The following is a 21,200-nucleotide window of genomic DNA, read 5'->3' as shown; positions in this document are numbered from 1 at the left end:
CGCATGCATTTTACCATCTCACATCATCCACATGTAAAAGAATGAGTACAGTACAATAAAATATCTTGAGAGAGAGACCACATTCGGGTGATTTGTATTATAGTAAATTAAAACTGTTGTATTTTATTGTTTTCTATTGTTGTTAATCTCTTACTGTACATAATTAATGAAACTAAACTTTATCATAAGTATGAATGTAGAAGAAAACACTTTACTTCAGTAAGGTTGCAGGATACAAAACTAATGTACACAAATTTGTTGCATTTGTACACACCAATAATAAAGCAGCACAAAGAGAAATTAAGAAATCTCCATTTACAATGGCAACAAATTAGGGGTGCCTGGGTGGTTCAATCAGTTAAGACTCCAACTCTTGATTTCAGCTCAAGTCATGATCTCACGGCTCTGAGATCAAGCCCCATGTTGGGCTTGCACTGAGTATGGAGCCTGCTTAATTTTTCTCTCTCCCTCTCCCCTTCCCCAATTCACATGAGTATGCACACACTGTGTCTCTCAAAAAAAAAAAAAAAAAAGAAAAGAAAGAAAAACAATAAACAAAAACAAAAACAAAGAAATATTAAAAACAATTGCATCAAAAATCATAGGATACCTAGGAATAAATCTAACTAAAGAGGTGAAACATGTATGCTCTAAAATCTGCAAAACACTGATGAAAGAAATTCAAGACCACACAAAGAAATGGAAAGAAATTCCATGCTCATGGAATGGAAGAACAAATATTGTTAAAATGTCTATATTACCCAAAGCAATCTACACATTTAATGTAATTCCGGTCAAAAGACCAACAGCATTTTTCACAGATACAACACTAATCCTAAAATTTGTATGGACCACTAAAGACCCCGAATAGCCAAAGCAATCTTGAAAAAGGAAAGCAAAGCTGAGCTGGAGACATCACAATTCCAGACTTCAAGTTATATTACAAAGCTGTCATAATTAAGACAGTATGGCACTAACACAGAAACAGGTGCACAGATAAATGGAACAGAAGAGAAAACCCAGAAAGAAACCCACAATTATATGGTCAAGTAATGTTTGCCAAAGCAGGAAAGAATATCCAATGGAAAAAAGAATATCCAATGGAAAAAAAGAATATCCAATGGAAAAAAGGCAGTCTCTTCAACAAATGTTGCTGGGAAAACTAGACAGCAACATGTAAAAGATTGAAACTGGACCACTTTCTTCCACCACATACAAAAATCAATTCAAAATGAATTAAAGACCTAGATGTGAGACCTGAAACCATAAAAAAATCCCTAGAAGAGAACACAGGTAGTAACTTCTCGGACATCGGCCATAGCAACTTTTTTCTGGATAGGTCCCCTGAGGCAAGGAAAACAAAAGCAAAAATAAACTATTGGGACCACTTCAACATAAAAAGCTCCTGCGCAGCAAGGAAACAATCCTCAGAACTAAAAGGCAACCTATGGAATGGGAAAAGATATTTATTAGCAAATGACATACCCAACAAAGGGTTAGTATCCAATATAGACAAAGAACTTATAAAACTCAACACCCTAAAAACAAATAATCCAATTAAAAATGGACGGAAGGCAGGAACAATTTTCCAAAGAATGGCCGACAGACACATGAAAAGATGAAAGATGCTCATCTTCATTTATCATCAAGGAAATGCAAATCAAAACTACAATGCAGTATCACCTCACACCTGTCAGGATGGCTAGAATCAAGAACACAAGAAGTAACAGGTGTTGGTGAGGATGTGTAGAAAAAGGAACCCTCTTGCACTGTTGGTGGGAATGCAAACTGCTGCAGCCACTACAGAAAACAGTATGGAGGTTCCTCAAAAAATTAAAGATAGAGCTACCTTATGACCCAGTAATTTCACTGCTGAGTATTTACCCAAAGACTACAAGAACACTACTTCAAAGGGATATATGCACCCCTATGTTTATAGCAGCATTATTTACGATAGCCAAGCTATGGAAGCAGCCCGGTGTCCATCAATAGATGAAGAGGAAAAGAAGACATATAATGTCATATTACTCAGCCATAAAAGGAATGAAATCTTGCCATTTGCAACGATATGCATGGAGCTAACGAGTATAACGCTAGGTGAAATAAGTCAGAGAAAGACAAATACCATATGATTCCATTCATATGTGGAATGTCACAAACAACAAAGGGAGAAAAATAAGGGAGACAGAGAAAGCAAGAAACAGACTATGAACTCTTAGAGAATAAATTGATGGTTAGCACTGAAGAGAGGTCGGTGGGGGATGGGTTAAATAGATGATGGGGATTAAAGAGTGCACTTGTCATGATGAGCACCAGGTGATGTATGGAATTGTGGAATCACTATATTGTACACTTGAAACTAATATAGCACTGCATGTTAACCAACTAGAATTCAATTAAAATAAAAACTTAAGGGGTGCCTGGGTGGCTCTGCCAGTTGTTGGTCTGGCTCTTGATTTCGGTTCAAGTCATGATCCCACAATCTTGGGATCCAGCACAGAGTCAGACTACACACTGAATGCAGAGCCTGATTATGATTCATTCTCTCTCTCTCTCTCCCAAAAATAAACAGTTTTTTGTTTTTTGCTTAATTAAAAAACAAAATAAAACTTCAAAAATTTAAACATTACCATAGGTATGTATGTAGAGGAAATAACACATCATACATAGGGCTCAGTACTATCTGCGGTTTCAGGCATCCACTAGGGGTCTTAGACTATACCATTGTGGAGAAGGGAGGATTACCATACTTCATTATCCAAAAATTTTTCAGGCTTTAAAAACTAACATGTGTCTTAGGGGAGATAGGAAGAAATGATTCTAAAAAGAACTATCATTAGAAATTAATCATATCGAAATCTAAGTCAAACATTAAGCATACAATTAAGAAAGCTATTTGAAGAGTTTGGTTTCAATAAATATTTGTCTATAGTGTGAACTTTAAAATTAGGAATACATTTTTCCATTTCTTCTTTCCTTTGAACTCTACTGACAATAAATACAACTGTTGTAATTTGTGAAAGAAAAACATCATTCTGTCAAGAAAACATCAGTTTTCTTATTTACAAAATTGGGTTATTACTTACCTACCATATAGGATTATTGAGAAGATTAGGCACATGTTTGTAAAATGCCAAGCACATTCTCTGGCATCCAACAGATAGTATCAAAGTGAGATCTGTGGCTGTTGCCACTTCTGTGGCTCCAAATTAAAAGCCACAGCTCCCATTTGGCCAGTAAGAGAACCGAATCACAATGATCACTACACCTAGGAAGAGCAGAGCTCAGAAGAATCACTTTCCAATGCTTTCCAATGAGAAAGAAGTACATAAAGGAAAGAGATTTGAGTTGGGAAACCAAAGTCCTGATTTCGTGCTTCCTTCCCACCACTTTATGTACTCAGCAACCATGGGCAAGTCACTGTACCGGCCTCAACTATCACACATGTCAAGTGGGGATACTAGTACTTAGTTTCCTACCTTACCGGACTCTTCATGGGATTTGTTGAGAAGTATTGTACAAAATGAGTGGCACCAGTCGTTATGACTATTTTTTGCCTTGTGCATATAAGGAAATATTACACAATTAGGGCAAAATATGTAATTTCAATTGCTTGCACAATTACCGTGTCATGTGAGAAAAGTTGTTCCCACTATTCCACAAACATAAAAGGAACCACACCACATTTTTAAAAGAGCATAAAATGTTAACGATATATCTAGTAATGTATGTTCCCTCAAGGATTATAATTTATGACTAAAAAGATAAGACAGATGGCTATAAATATATATTTAGCAATAATAATAATAATACTAACCAATGGCAATCCTGTCAACTGTAATACTGATACTCACACAGTATGATAGAGGATGATGAACACCATCTTATGAATACCCAAGCTCCAAGTTCCATGGGATTAAATTTTCCAGGCCACATAAGATATATTTTAGTTTTATTATATTACGGATCATACGATTTAAACAATCACTTTTAGTCTGAAAGAGAGGAATTTCTAAGTTGTGACCAAAGATAATCTAGGCCTGAACACAAGCTTCCTCATTGATAATAACCGTCATCCCTTTTCCAACTGAAGAGGTCAAAGGGCTTTACTGATAAAATTTTCCATACTGTCTGAGCATCACAATATCTCAATGAACATTGCTTTAAAGCCAGACTCCCAGCCTGGAAATGTTCAAGCCAACTTTGACCCCTCTATCCCTTCAAGCCCTCACATTCAATCAGTTACTAAATTTCCTGGTTTTTTACTTAAAGTATGTCTCAAATTTGTTCCTCTGTCTCCATTTTTCCTGCCACCATTACAGTCCACATCATCAACTTTTGCCAATACTCTAGCCTCCAGGTTTTTTTCTCTCCCTTCCATCTCCCCTTTAACACCCTGCCCATTATCTCCCTAACATAGTACTTACATCCTGCCACACCCTTGCCCATGAACCTATACTCCAGTCAATCCTATGATCCCAGAGGAGGAGCTTTTAAAAACATTGATGCCCAAGTTCTACCTAAAAAGGTTCTGATTTAATTCATCTCGGGCGGAACCCAGTCATTAAATTTTCTTTAAAGGTTTCTCGGGTGTTTTTAATGGACAGCCAGGTCTGGGAACCACTGTGATGAATCTCTACTGCCTATGAAGTCAAATTAGAACTCCTGTAGCAGACCCTGCAGGTAATATGCTCAGATTCTTTCCCTTTCCATTCTATGTGCCCATCCCATACTTCAGTGTGATTTGTTGGTTTTTTTTTTCTCTTTAAGTTTATTTATTTTGAGAGTGAGACTGTGTGCAGAAAAGGTAGAGAGAAAGAAGGAGAGAGAATCCCAAGCAGGCTCTGCACTGTCAGCTGAAGGAGCCAGAGGCAGGGTTCAAACTCAAAAACTAGTGATATCATGACCTGAGCCAAAATCAAGAGTTGGATGCTTCACTGCCTGAGCCACCCAGGCGCCCCAGAGTGACATGTTTCTAATGGCCATCGGTACATGCTACTCTTCTGATAACCGCCCTTGTGTGACTAGAGCTGATGCATCCTTGCTCCTGCAAAGAAAAAAGAAAGGGCCTGGAGATTTATATCTCCTGGGGTAACCCGTAGACAATGCCTAAGTAATGTGAGACCATGATGCCTATGGATCTAGACATACTCTGGGTGTAATTTACACTTTGGGACCCCCCAGCAGAACCAGACTAAGACAGGGCCTTTACCTAAAAACACACATACCCTTGCTTGGCTTTTTCTCCTTCCTTTCACTCCCTTACTCATTTCATCTGGGAAAATCACGTGCACACAAAACCTCATCATAAGGTCTGCTTATGAAGAATCCAGCCTTTCTGACATCTTGGTCAAAACAGTTCACAACTTGGTCCCACCATGTTTTCTGCAATTATCCATCATCTGGCAGGGGAGCTAGTTTTCTCATCCACTGTATTTCCCACAGAACTCTTTCCCACCCCATGTATAGCCCAAGGCCCTACCCATACCATGTGCTCAACAAAACTGATTTGAACTGGTGGTGTCTCCCCCATGAAATTTGCTTTGACAATTCTAGCACACATAACTCTAGCTGTATTCTCCAACTTCTGTATTTAATGTCATATCTTCATTCATTTGTTGACTTATTCAACAGATAGTTATGTGATTACTAGGCCCCAGAACTGTGCTCATCATGGAGAATGAAACAATGGGTAAGGATATTTCTGACTCCATGGAGCTTACAGTCAAGTTAAGGATACAGATGTTCAGCAAATAATCACACAAATAAATGCTGATTTATAACCATGATAAATGGTACTATGAAAGAACAGGAAAGTAATAAGTGTCCTTAGCTAAGGCTTCTCTGAATAAATAATGAAGAAATGATGACCTAAAATTATTGTCCTGATCTCTATTTTAGGGGTTCTTGGTTGCACCCCTCAAAATCTCATACAAATTTTGTGTGACCATACATTATTCTTCTAAACAGATTCTGAAGGGGTCCATAACCACAAACTGTTCACCTTGCCAATCCTGTAGAATATGTGTTGTTTATTAATTGCCTCCTATGTGTGCCCTGTCTGTAGTTCCCTCTTCATAGAAATGTTAACATTTTCTTTTGTATTTGATATCATTTAGTCCAATGTTAGCCATATGGTCATCACTCAATAAATATTTGTTTTCCTCCCCGTTTTTAGCCTGAGTATTTCCACAGAACTCAGACTTTCAAAAATAAAGTGTCATTCTTTATTGAATAAGAGCCCATTTTGAGCAGTGGTGGGTGGGATGAAAATGATTATCTTGGTTTTGTTTGGGTACCAGGAAAACAAGAGCAACAAAACAGGATTTGCATGTTAAAACCTGCTTGTGCTAGGCCAGTGCCAAACAATTGTCACTGCATAGAAGCTTCAGAGTTATGCTTCTTCAGAAAATTAACACCCTCATTCTGGGAACTCTCTGCAATTGCCCCATCCCCAAACCTTAGCTATCGTAAAAGTACACTTGTTACCTAAAAGGTAAAAGCAAAAAACATTCATTTCATACACAAAAAGTTGAAATCTGATTACTTAATCAGGTATCCTGATCAATTTCAAAGAAAAATAGAATAAAAAATTAAAATTTAATTTCAAATGCCACTAAAAAATATCTGTGACTATATATACATTGAAAATGAATATTATATATGTACAGACTAAAATATAATATGAATTTATCTATTCCAGATATTAATACTTTTAATTCATATCTTTAGTAAGGCACTTAGACATGTTACAAATAGAAAAATGTATACATAAACCACAGTTCTTAACTGACGTCAGTAAACATAGGAACATAAAATCAGAAAAGAAGATTATGCCAGAATCCAATATATCTCCAAGGTATTGCTAAAAGTGCAACAATATGAACAAGTTGTACTTGAAACCCAGGTCCAACAGACCTGACATAATGGTGCAAAATGTGCAAAACACAAAAACCATTACAATATTAAAGAGAAAAATATTAAAGAAAGAATTAAATTGAATAATTAAAAGACAAAAAAGCATCAAGTTAATTGTACACACCCATCAAAATCTAAGAGGGAAAACGACCTGTATAATTCTACATTCTCATTCCATGCTTTTCTTAAACTTGAAACTCAGAGTTTCAAAGATTGGTTGTTACTAGAATATCCTGAACAGATGACACCATGTCCACACATCCACATGTTAATAGACTGCCACTCTTGAATGACCCAAACCATCTGGGACCAAACACCAAATTTTAAAAATGTATTTCCTTTTCCCATTGGTTGAGAACCCTTGTGCCTCTGTCCTCCTGCTCAACACTTCCATCATAGGTGTGCAATAAAGGGAGAAGACATCAGATGCAAACAATGCTGGCACTTCAAAACAACTCGCATACAAAGTTTGATAAAGTAGTTGAAATCCACAGTTCATTCTCAAAGCAAGATTTGATTTATGGTTTCTCACTGAAGGGTTTTCCTTTCTTTTAACATATATGATTGAATGCATGCTAAGTAGCTATATATTAGAAACCAAGTCTCAAAAACTACTTTAAGAAGGAAACATCAGACACCAAATTACTTTCCACACAGGGAATGAGGACAGAGTATGAAGGAGTGTAAGACTATCTAATTTTGCCATCTATCGCTTCTATTTTATAGGGCCTTTGAGCCTTGATCTGGTTCTTAACGTGTCCTCCCAGGAATGTCACGCTCCCATAGACATAGTCAGCAATTCTCCATGTTAACTCCACCCTCTCTTCCGCTGTTTCAGTGCGAGTAAAGGAAAAATAATTTTACTATAAACAAAAGCAGCTTTGATCTAACTCTCATTTTTTAAAGTAATTTATTCTGAAACATCAGCATTTGAATTCTTAATGGCAAATTATCTGCTACATGTTTCATGAGTGATGAAGATTAACCAATATACTCATATCACAAAGTAGATATGGCCTCAAACAACGAACACTAACTCATCTATTCTAACCGTGAGGTATCTTGAATGACGTCACAGAACTGAAAGAAAGACTTGGTAGCCATTTAGTTCTATATTTTGCAGCTCCTCTGTCTGGAACACTCCCATACACTGAAAGACTATTATAATTTTTCTTTTCTTCCCTACTGACAGTTCTACCCAGGGTGAGGGGAATGAAGGTGATGCAACCATACTAGAAAAAGGAGATAAGCTAATAAATACGATGGAGGAGGTTTCACATTCATATGTGTGTGTTGTATATAATGTGATCGTGGATGAGTGCCGTGGATGAAATGATGTGTTTCAGGACAGGCAATTGGCAGCTTCACTGTGCCCAAAGAAGGTTCACTGGGCTGTCACTGACAGGAAAGATTCACTAAAATCAGTGAGATAGGCCCTAAATGTTTTTAGTTCACCTCATTGTCAGCCCAAGTGCTCCATTGTTCAAATAAGATTCATAGTTGGGTTGCTTTCACTATACAAATAAAAGAACCCAAGAACTTTCCTATAACAATGGATTTTTTAAATTGGCATATTAAATCCCTCCCTCCTCCATTCCCAAGTCAAGGCACCCCTCCAATGACTTTGATTAATCCTTTTGTAGAATTATGAACTTGGAGAGCTTTTGAAAGGAGAACGCATTGAATGCCAGGTGGGATTTAGCCAAAGCTGTCACAGCTCTGGTTGTTACCCCTTATAATCCATCTTCCTGAATCAAAAAGCAAACTGTGAACAAACAGCTTAGGCGGTTTGTTTGAAGATACACTCCTGTCTTTCTAGGAGAGATTAAGTCATGGCTACAGTTTGTTTGGAAAATGATTATCCACATTAAAATTATTAAATTCATGTAGCATCTCTTTTAGCCATATGTTTTATAAAGTTTCATCTCTGGATCACAATAATAATAAAGTTCAAGTTTTTATACTGAAACACAGACCTCGTCTACAGTCTTTCAAAATATCAATTTTTTTGCATTTGCCACAAGACAGTCTCTACCTTTTAAAAGGAACCACAGCCATACCAGTTATGGAGAGAAAGGGATTATTTTAGTATTTATCCCCAAACACCAGGCTCCATAGAAGCCATGTTCATGCCCTGCTGCAACAGGGACACAGATTAGGTAGCTAAGAGCTTGAGCAAGAAGGAAAAGATAAAGCCACTCCTGTGATATATTTCAAAAGTAAAGTATTTTCCCTTAAAATGGGAGTTTTCATCGGGCACCTGGGTGGCTCAGGCAGTTGGGTGTCCAACTTTGGCTCAGGTCATGATCACATGGTTTGTGGGTTTGAGCCCATGTTGGGCTCTGTGCTGACAGTTCAGAGCCTGGAGCCTGCTTCAGATTCCCTGTCCCCTTTCTCTCTGCCCCTTCCCCATTCATGCTCTGTCTGTCACTTTCTCAAAAATAAATAAACATTTAAAAAAAATAAACAAATAAAAAGAATGGGAGATTTCATCATAGTAAATGTATATAAATCTTAGAATACAATATAATGTCTTTAAATATCTAAGCAGTCAGCCTCCTTTGTATCACCAACTACTGCATATTTGATACTCAAGGTATTTTTGGTATTCAAATAATCCTTGAATTGAGATGGGGGCAGGATATTGTTCAACGAATACTAAATGGATGCTATGTATCAGGCTCCATGGCAGGTTTTAGATAAACAGGATTAATAAAACACTGGCCCTCTCTTTTTGAGCTCAGAGTGTAGTAAAGGAGACAATCACGTAAACAATAGACTACTAAACATTATGATAAAAGCCACAATAGAAGGGTAACCATTGGGTTGAATAGGCAGAACTCCAGAGAATATGGGGGGGGGGTGGGAAGAGTGACAACCTAAAAATTCATGTGTTCCCTTCACAGGCCCTTTGTAACCAATCCACAGACTCATTTTTCTCTTAACTCTTTGAAGGAAAAGTTGGGTGAAAAGAGATCCCATAATTTCCTTAAATACTCTACTTTTAAGTCAGCTGTAGTGCCAAGAATAATCTAGCTCCGTAATTAAAACGTCCACTCTAATTTAATAATCAAAACACCAAATACACTTAAAGTGAAAAATTCCCTCTGTCAAATTGGTAGTACTTTTAGGCTGGGAGGAAAGAAAGATATTGTCTTCCTTTTCTCTATTTCCCTGCCATGCCATTTTCTTACCCACCCCTTACCCAGCTCCACATACAAATTTGCCTCTGCTTTCACCAGAGATGGAGCCAGACAAAGGGAAGACAAGGAAGCATCAGGAAGTGTCTTGACTCAGCTGGTACCCTTAGAATCTGAACAAAATAGATTCTTTCTCTCATAAGGTGCTCTCCTGTATTTATTCCGCAAATATTAATTGAACACCAATAACATGCTAGGCACTGTTCCAAACACTGAGAACACCTAATAAGGAAAACAAAGCCTTTGAGTCTATGGACTTTATAGTCTAGTGAGGGCTATGAGAAAAAGAAAAAATAAATAGGAAAAGGAAACAGGGAGCATGTAAGGGGTAAATGGTATTTTACCTAGGTCAATCAAGAATTCTCCTTCTGGTAAGGTGATATTTGAGCAGAGATTTAAAACACAAACAAACAAAAAATCTAAAGGATTTAAGCCAGGAAACACCACAGTAAAGAGCACTCCAGACTGAGAGATAATAATTGCAAAGGCCCTGAGGCAAGCAAATGCTGGGTATGTTCAAAGAATAGCAAGAAGGCCAGTAGCATGGCTAGAGTACAATGAGGAAGGAAAGAATATTGGAGATGAGGCCATATGGAGATCATATGGAAGGTACTCAGAGGCCACTGGGCATTTTTTTCTTAGTGAAAAAGAGAATCTTTTGAAAGTTTTGAGCAGAGATGGAAAATTACATATATATTTTAAATATCACTCTGATTTCCCAGCACCTGGATGGTTCAGTCAGTTAAGTGTCCAACTTTGGCTCAGGTCTTGATCTCACGGTTCATGAGTCCGAGCCCCGCGTCGGACTCTGCGCTGACTCCAGAGCCTGGAGCCTCCTTCAGATTCTGAGTCTCCCTCTCTCTCTGACCCTCCCCTGCTCATGCTCCAGCTCTCTCTTTCTCAAAAATAAATAAACATAAAAAAAAATATTTGAAGTCACTCTGGCTTCAAGGTAGAAAACAGAGCATAAGGTAAGCATGGAAGCAGGAAGACAGTTGGGAAGCTACTTTAAGATTTCAGACAAGAGATGATGGTGGCTTGAATTACTATGATAGAGAAGAAGGAAATAGAATTGGATAAATTCTGGATATACTATAAAAGATTTAATGATGGACCAATTATGGAATATATGAGTGAGAAAGAAGGCAAAGGTGACCCCAAAGTTGCGACCTGAGAAACCTAAAGAAACATGTTGCTATTCACTGAACTGGGGGGAATTGTGACAAGATAAGGTTTGATTAAACAGCAACAAACAAAAACAAGGGTTTTATTTTTTTTTATGACCTAGGTGTCATAATAAGTATAGAAATAAGTATAGAAATAACCTGTTCGGTATTCAATATAGGAGTTCAGAGAAGTCCAGCCTGGTAAGCACACGTCATATGTAAAGACATAAGCATGGAAATGTATGGGTTCAGAGTGATATCAGGCTAATTACCTGAAAAACAATAGTTGAGACTACATTTAAGATACATCAAGTTATTAGGATGAAATATGTTATCATTAATAAATCAAATATCACCTTTAACTAAAGATTCCTTCATTTCAAAACACGTAAGTATGAAAAAGTAAAACATTTTATATCTACTTCCAATGTTAACCATTTATCGTGGAAAGTAAAATGGTAGCTGACAGGTTAGAAAATTATCAAAAAGATTGTCCAACTACAGAGAAAAAGATTTAAATAAATGCTTAAAATAAATTCAAAGAGAAGTGTTCATAGTTGCAACTTGGAATCAGTTGCCTTATTGCCATTAAAAATGTAAAGTCAGTAAGATTTTTTATAAAGACAGTTTCATGTCAAATAATTCATTTCCTTCATTTGAAGTATGATTATCTCCTGAGATTTTGCTTCTCTTGAGAGTGATAACACAGTATATCGATTTAAACAAAACTGTTTTTAAAACAGTTTCAAAAAGTCACTAAAGAACCTGGAACCTACAGCCAGAAACAACTAAGCCTGAGGATGAGTAGGAATCTGATTTCCAGAGTTACAACATCCTAAAACTCAAAATGTCCAGTTTTCAACAATAAAGTATGAGGAATGCAGAGAAATAAAAAAGTATGCTCCACTCAAAAGAGAAAAAAGGAAATTACCAAAAACTGTTCTTAAGAAGTACAGTCATTAGACTCACTAGACAAAAACTGCCTAAAATATACCCAAAGAGCTAAAGGAAACCATGGACAAAGAACTAAAGGAAATCAGGAAACTGACATTTCAACCAATATAGAATATCAAAAAAGAGACAGACTTACAAAAAGGAATCAAATAGAAAGGTTGAAGCTGGAGGGGCACCTGGGTGGCTTAGTTCATAAGTTTGAGCCCCCTGTCGGGCTCTGTGCTACAACTCAGAGCATGGAGCCTGCTTCAGATTCTGTGTCTCCCTGTCTCTCTGCCCTTTACGTGCTTGTCCTTTCTCCCTCTCTCTCTGTCTCTCTGTGTCTCGCTCTCTCTCACTAAATAAACACTAAAAGAATAATGAAAAACAAAGGAAAGAAAGAAAAAAAAAGAAAACTTGAAGGTGGAATGTACATTACCTAAAATGAAAAATGCACTAGAGGAATTTAACAGCAGATTTGGGCAGGCTGAAGACAGAATCAGTAAACATAAGATATGTGAAATGTAATTGAAAGAAAAAAGAAAGCTGATGTACTTACATTAACATCAGACAAAGTAAATTCTAGAGAAAAGAAGATTACATGAGAGAATGAGGGTCATTGTATAACGAGAGAGTGGTCAAATGATCAATAGAACATAAGAATCCTAAACACTGATGTACCTAATAACAGAGTTTCAAAATATACGAAGGAAAAATAGGACTTACCGGAGAAATAGTCAATCCACAATTATAGTCAAAGATTTCAATAGTGCTCTCTCAGTAAGTGACCAAAAAGACAAAACAATCACTACGGACATAGAATATTTGAACCTAACGTCAATGAATTTGACATAATTAACATTTATACAATACTCCCCAGGCAACAAAAGAATATACAAGTACACAGACAAGATTTACTAAGATAGGAGCACCTGGGTGGCTCAGCTGGCTAACGTCCAACTTTGGCTCCGGTCATGATCTCATGGTCATGAGTTAGAGCCCCACGTCCAGTTCTGTGCTGACAGCTCAGAGTATGGAGCCTACATAGGATTCTGTATCTCCCTCTCTCTCTGCCCCTTCCCTGCTCACGCTGAGTCACTCGCTCTCAAAAATAAATGAACATTTAAAAAAAAAAAAGAAAGATTTACCAAGATAAAACACACTCTGTATTGAAACATAAACATAAATCTCACACACACACCACCACTACCAACAGCAAATAAATTTAACTATTAAAATTGGACAAAGTGTGTCCACCTACCACAGGGAATTTTTTAATCAACATCAGAAAAATCTGGGGGCACCTGATTAGCTCAGTTGGTTAAGCATCCAACTCTTGATTTTGCCTCAGGTCATGATATCACAGTCATGGGACTGAGACCCACATGGGGCTCCACAGTGAGTGTCGAGCCTGCTTTGGATTCTCTCCCTCTCTCTCTCTCTCTCTCTCCCCCTCTTCTCTCTGCCCTTCCCCAGCTTGTGCACGTGTGCTCTCTCAAAACGAACAGACTTTAAAATAAAAGAAAACTCTTTCAAAATCCTCCAAATACAGTACAACCTTGGATTACAAGGAACTTGTTCTGCAAGTGTTCCACAAGAAGAGGGAACATTCCTAGTAAATTTTAACTTGATAAATGAGCAATGTCTTGCAATACGAGTAGTACGTGATGCCAAACACCACATAATCACAACTGAGCTGATGGTTCTTCTCTCTCTCTCTCTCTTGCTGCAGGATTATGGGAGATCGTCTCCCATGCTCAGATGCTCGGTCTCAGGCCATGGTGTTTGGGAGAAATCAGTGATTTTTCAGAACACTGGAAGGTGCCCACAACTGCCACTAGTGTAAATTTTTGTCACTTCAAAGCACCTATGGATAGTCTTTTGCTTTTCTGTACAAGAGTAAGGTTAGGAATGCTTTGTTTCATTCTAGGTCAAGCTGCCTGCAGATATAGACCTTCTCCTCTGCCGCCTTATTGCCAGTTACATTAAAACAGTACATGACAACAGTTTACTAGTACTGTAGTGTAGTCAAATTCCATTAGTGACAGTGACAGTCATCCTACACAATAACCCGCCTCTGTCATCTCCCTCACCCCAGCCACGAAGGTTTTCAAAGGTTAGTGCAGGTTAATTCTTTATTTTTCTTTATATTTTGTATTTCTTTATTATTTTGTATTATATGTGATTATACATGATTCTATATATATATATATATTTTATATGATTATTGTAATCACTTTTATATGAATATTTTGGGGCTGTGGAACGAATCATCTGAGTTTCCATTATTTCTTATGGGGAAATTCCCTTTGATATACAAGTGCTTTGGATTACAAGCATGTTTTTGGAATGAATTATGCTTGCAAACCAAGGTTTTACTGTATTTGGAAATTAAATAACACTTCTAAATAACCCATGAATCGGATCAAAGAAGAAACCAAAAGGGAAATTAAAAGTATTTTGAACAGTTCAAAAGTATTTGAACATACTGCAATGCAGTTAAAGCAGTGTTTAGAGAAAAATTTATAGCACTAGATCCCTGTATTAGAAAAGTCTCAAATCAGTGACTTTAGCTTCTACTTTAAGCAACTAAAAAAAGAAGGGCAAATTACAGCCAACGTAAGTAAGAGAAAATAAATAATAAAAACCCGAGAGGAAATCAACAAAATAGAAAACACATACAAAAAAAAAAGTAGAGAAAATCATTTAAACCAAAAACTAGTTCTCTGAAAAGATTAATAATAATAATAACAACAACAACAACGACAAACCTCTAACCAAACTTACCAGGTAAAAACTAAAGAAGTCACAAATTACCAATATCAGGAATGAAAAGGCGAATATCACTGCAGACCCTCAGCATATTTGAACAATAATAAGGGAATGTTCTCAACAATTTTTTACCAATAAGTCTGGAAACTCAGATGGAATAGGTAAATTTCTTAAGAAATGCCAACTATCACAACTCGCTAATATGAAATAGATAATTTGAATAGCTTTGTAACTGTAAAGGAAATGAATTTTTAATTTAAAAACTCCCAAGAAAGAAAATCTCCAGAGTCCTATGGTTGCACTGGAAAATTCAACCAAGTGTTTAAAGAAGAAATACCACCAATTCTACAAAATTTCTTCCACAAAATCACTTCCAGAAAACAGAGCAGGAGGGAACACTTTCTAATTCATTTTACAAAATACAACCCCGATACAGAAATGAGAAAAAGTCAGTACAGAAATAAGGAAACTACGGACCAATGTCATTCATGAATACACATGTAAATATCCTTCACAAAATACTAGCAAACAGAATTCAACAACTACATAAAGGGAATTATATACATAACTAAGTAGCATTTACTCTAGGGATTCAAGGCTGGTTCAGTATTAGAAAATCAATCAGCATAATCCACCTATTTAAGAGACTGAAGACTAATCACAGGATCATATCCATTAATACAGAAAACACTTGATGAAATTCAACATCCATTCATGATTAAAAACTCTCAGAAAGAAACTTAACAGAAGACCATAGGGGAGGGGAAGGAAAAAAAAAAAAAGTTAGAGAGGGAGAGAGCCAAACCATAAGAGACTCTTAAAAACTGAGAATAAACTGAGGGTTGATGGGGCGTGGGAGGGAGGGGAGGGTGGGTGATGGGCATTGAGGAGGGCACCTGTTGGGAGAAGCACTGGGTGTTGTATGGAAACCAATTTGACAATAAATTTCATATTAAAAAAAAAACTCTCAGAAGAAGAGCAAAAGAGGGAAGTTCTTCAACTTGACAAAGAGCAACTACAAAAAACCTACAGTTAACATGATGTTTACGGTGAAACACTGAATGTTTCCACCCTAAGATATGGAACAAGGCAAGTTTGCCCACTCTCACCAAATAAACACAGTGTTCAAAGTTCTGGCCACTGCAATAAAGTACAGAGATAATAAAGGGGGAAATAAAACTGCCCCTATTTGTAGATGATATGATTGTCCAAAAAAAATCTAAAGCAATCTATAAAAACATCTCTGAGAATTTATATGTGAGGTCAGCAAGGTCAAAGAATACAAAATAAGCATACAAAATCTATTCTATTTGTATATATTATCAGTGAGAACACAGACACAAAAGTTTAAAATGCACTATCACTTACAATCACTACAAAATAAAATATTTATGTGTACAAAACATGTTCAGAACTTAGATGCTGAGAGTTACACAATATTTACGAAAGAAATTTAAGAAGACACAAGTGGAGAGCTATACTATGTTCATAGTCTGGAAGATTCAACATACTAAAGTCAGTTCTCCCCCACTGACATACAATTGCTATCAAAATGCCAGTAGATTTTTTTTTAATAGACACAACTGTCTACAATTTATATGGAAAAGCAAAGGAACTGGAGTAGCTAACACAATTTTGAAAAAAATGAGCAAAGCAGAAAGCATCAGTCTATCCAATTTTAAAACTTAGCTTAATACAGCTACAATAATCAAGACTATGTGCATAATTAACACGGATAGACGCATACATCAATGAAACTGAATAGAGAACCCAGAAATAGAACCATACAAATATGTTCAATGAATTTTTGACAAGGTACAAAAGCAATTCAAAGTACAACAGCCAGCTTTTCAATAAACAGCACTGGAGCAAGTGGACATCATTTCGCCAAAACAAATGAACTTCAGCCAAAGTCTCATACCTTACATAAAAACTAGGGGTGCCTGGGTGGCTCAGTTGGTTAAGCGTCCAACTCTTAATTTTGGCTCAGTCATGATCTCCCTGTTTGTGAGATAGAACTCTGCCTCTGGCTCTGTGCTGACAGCACAGCTGACCTTCTTGGGATTCTCTCTCTCTCTCTCTCTCTCTCTCTCTCTCTCTTTCTCTCTCTCTCTCTGCCCCTCCCACCCCCACTCACGCTCTCTCTCTCTCTCTCTCAAAATAAATAAACCTTTTAAAAAATTAACTCAAATGGATCACAGATTTGAATATAAAACATAATACTATAAACTTTAAAAAAATAGGAGAAACTCTTCAAGATCTAAAGGCAGGCACAGAGATCTTAGATGTGACACCAAAAAATGACCCATAAAAGGAAAAGTTTACCAACTGATCTCCATCAAACTTTAAAACTATTGCTCTGCAAAACACTGTTAACAAGATGATAAGACAAGCTATAGACTGGGAGGAAATACTACTTGCAAATCACATGTCCCACATAACGTTAGTGTCAACAATATATAAAGAACTCTGGCAACTCGCTGGTAAAACAAAACAAAACAAAACAAAAACAAAACAAAACAAAACAAAACAAAAAAACCAAATGATCCAATTAGAACATGGACAAAAAACACAAAGAGACATTTTTTCACCAAAAGACAGATGGCAAAGAAGCCAAATAAAAATGTTTAATATCATTTGTCATTCAGGAAGTGCAATTCTAACCACAATGATATATCACTACACACTTATTGGAACGGCTAAAGAAAAAAAGTTTTTTAATAGTGACAACACCAATGCTGGCAAGGATGATGAGAAACTGGATCACTCACGCTGTTGATGAAAATATAAAACAGAACAGCCACAGTTTCTGCATCTTAAAAAAACTAAACATGCAACTTGGTGATCATCCTACTGGGCATTTATCACAGAAAAACAAAGACTTATGTTCATACAAAAACCTGTACACAAATGTTCACAGTGTTTTTATTCAAAACCAGAAAACCCCAGCTGTTGTTCAACCAGTGGTTAAAAAGACTGGAGAACATCCATGCTATGGAATAGTATTCAGCATTAAAAAAAAGTGAACTGATACACACAACAGCCTAGATGAATCTCCGGAGAACTAAGCTGAGTAAAAAAGGCAAATTCCAGCAAGTTACGTTAGGCTATGATTCCATACATGTAAAATACTACTGGAATGGCAAAATTATAAAAATGGAAAAACAGATGCAGGAGGGTACGGGCATGTGGGAAGTGTGGCTATAAAATGGCAATTGGAGGAAAAGCTTAGTGACAGGAGTATTCTATACCTTGACTGTATCAATGTCAATATCTTGGTTGTCATATTATACTATAGTTTTGTAAGATATTCTGATTGGAGGAAGCTGGATAAAGTATACATGAGCTCTATTTCCTTTTTTTAAATTTTTGTTATGTTTATTTAGTTTTGAGAGACAGAAAGAGCATGACCACGGAATGGACAGAGAGAGAGGGAGACACAGAATCTGAAGCGAGCTCTATTTCTTACAACTGCATGTGAATCTGCCTACGTCTCAAAATAAAAACTTTAATTTTAAACACTCAAAACGAATGGGAAGATATGAATGTTTGTGAGCTTGATTACGATTTCATTCAAAACTCATCAAGTTCTGGGGTGCCTGGGTGGCTCAGTCAGTGAAGTGTCCAACTTGAGCTCAGGTCATGATCTCGCACTTCATGAGTTCAAGCCCCATATCTGGCTCTGTGCAGAGCTCGGAGCCTGAGGCCTACCTCAGATTCTGTATCTCCATCTCTCTCTGACCTCTCCCCCACCCCCGCCTCATGCTTTGTCTGTCTCTCAAAAAAATAAAGAATCATTAAAACAAAAGACAGTTTCAAAACTCACCAAGGGGTACATTTTAAAATGTATGCAGCTTTTTGCATATCAGTTATGTCTCAAGAAAGGTGGGTAGGGGGAAGATACTGTATTTCTCTTCCTTTCCCTTTCTGAGTAATTCAGTCTTAAAGCCAATAGGTGAACCAAGCAAAATGGGCACAGACACCAAAAGGGCGAGGAGAGGGCACTTAGAGAGGCATCGGCAGTGTCCCAGAGCTGAAAGTCAGAGCCTAAGCAGCATGAAGAGAGGCTTGGCATAGAAGCGTTGCCTGGTGCAGCATGGGTGTCTAGGTGACAGAGCTGCCACACACATTGATATCTAAGCAGTAGAAGTGGATATCCATACATGGAGGAGACAGTGGCAGTGATGAGAAATTGCTTCCATACAGGATGACTGATTGAACAAGTACGTATATTAAAAAAGTAATGGAACCAGATTTCTCACTGTTAGAGAAAGAAGTTAAAAACTTGGAAAGGTAGAAAACTAGAATGAACCCTGTGGTGTTAGATGGTAACTGGAGGTACTGGTGTGAACTCGTGAATCTCAACATATATAGATATAGACAGAAATAAACTGAGATTTAAATGTGTGAACACGTGTGTATGTGTGTGCATGCTTATACATACACATATTCTCTAGCTCTGTTTACTGAAAGAATCTACAAGCAGCAACGTCCTAACAATAACGAATACATCTACCACACTGATCTTGGCTTATCAATACCATTCTCCGTTAAAGTAAACAGGGCTACCTGGAAAAATGGCTGAACCCAGGATTATGCAGGGAAAAGTATACAGTGAGTCTAAAACATCTTTTTGTGTCAGAAAGTAGAAATCGATTGAGAGAAATCAAGAGAACAGAGAAGTCAGACTGAAGTCATGAGCTAAATGTGGCAATTTGGACACCAAAATATTGATAGTGGCAGACTGAATTAAACCAAGTGGGAAACCAATTGTCTATATTGATATAAATAGCAAGGAAATTAATTAACTACTTAATTGACATGGAATGAGACACTGGTTTTTGTTTTGGAATGAGGTATTCAAATTTAATAAAAATGTTTCAATATTGACTCAGGAGAATGTGAATATATATTACTAACACAATTAAAAATTAAATACAAAAATGTAGCTCATGACCTGAAGGGTCTTACCTTCCATTTGGGAGGGATGTGATATATTGTGAGACCTCTAGGACTTTTCTGCACAGCATATTTTTCCAGTTCCTCTAGGTAGTAGCTGAGTAGCTACAGGAAAAATGAAGAGGGAGGAATGTAAAATGACTCTTGTATTTCTTCTTTGGATGTTCAGGTGCTGCGGACACTGAGACCGTCTGGGGAAGGGAAGGTTGGAGATAAAGGAAGACAACAGGTTAACTTTGGAAGATCTTACAGTGAGGATGTGTTAGCAAGCAGGGGGTTTCCTTGCTTTGAAAGTCAGAGGAGTACAGGCACTGAAACGCCTAACCACGTGAGCAGATAACTCACCTAAAGAGGCTGGAGAAAGAGAAAGGATTTGGACCAGGGCAGATTCCTGGGTTAATCAGACATTCAGGAAAAGCTTTGTGCTGTTTGGAACGGGATGGTTTATAAGCAAGCACAATTATGACTAAACATGGTAAGCAAAATACTAAAAATTCAGAGTCAGAAACCACCCAAATGTCAACAGAAAGTAGAATTTCATATTCTACCACTTCATAAAAAGTTATCATACAACGGTTATGAAAGTTCACAATGACATAAATATGTTTATGGTAGTGTTTTTCATTTGGACTACATATCACTTAAGCAATGTTAAAAACAGGCACACCAAGGGGTGCAGGACTTTAGCCTAGGTCATGATCTCACGGTTCAGATCACGGGTTCAAGCCCCCCGTCCAGCTATTTGCTAGCAGTTCAGAGCCTGGAGCTCCTTTAGATTCTGTGCCTCTGTCTCTGCCCCTCCCTTGCTCACTCATTCTCTGTCTCTCAAAATTAAATAAACATTAAAAATAAAAAAAAATAAAAAAAAAACAGGCATAGCGAAATCTCTAGGATGCACGAAAGGGGTAAGGGTGATTGTTTTGAAGCTGGGAATCTATGAGGTTTCTCCTCTACTACTTTACCATATCTTCCAAATACACTAACAGTGCACTTTCTAGTAGGGGAAATAGTCACGAATACGATTCTCTTCCACCTCCTACTACGATAAACATGGTGACGCTTCCCAACACGGAACCAGGACACACAGAGGCATCAATACATCAATACCTGCAATTTAGGGCAATTACCTGAGAGTTTCTGCCTAATAAAAAACATGATATCCGCTTCATGGAGAGACTCACGTCCTGCTATCCCTGATCTTGCAAGGCCGAAAGAAGGTTCTGCCTCTTCCTCTCCATCCAGAACGCCTCCA

At 37.3% G+C, this 21,200-nt stretch overlaps 1 long non-coding RNA gene across 1 annotated transcript in view; it reads right to left on the bottom strand.

The window, feature by feature from the left end:
* LOC132677375 (uncharacterized) overlaps nucleotides 1-20,303 on the bottom strand; it is a 62,452-nt gene extending 42,149 nt beyond the window's left edge. The window contains exon 1 of the long non-coding RNA XR_013551821.2: nucleotides 19,961-20,303. This is a non-coding gene — a long non-coding RNA (uncharacterized LOC132677375). The remainder of the gene's footprint in view (nucleotides 1-19,960) is intronic.
* Nucleotides 20,304-21,200: the final 897 nt, after the last annotated feature.

The sequence above is a fragment of the Panthera onca genome, chromosome D4 (genome assembly GCF_046562875.1).
Source record: "Panthera onca isolate mPanOnc1 chromosome D4, mPanOnc1 haplotype 2, whole genome shotgun sequence".
Lineage (NCBI taxonomy): Eukaryota > Metazoa > Chordata > Mammalia > Carnivora > Felidae > Panthera > Panthera onca.
This window is presented reverse-complemented; position numbering and strand designations above follow the sequence as displayed.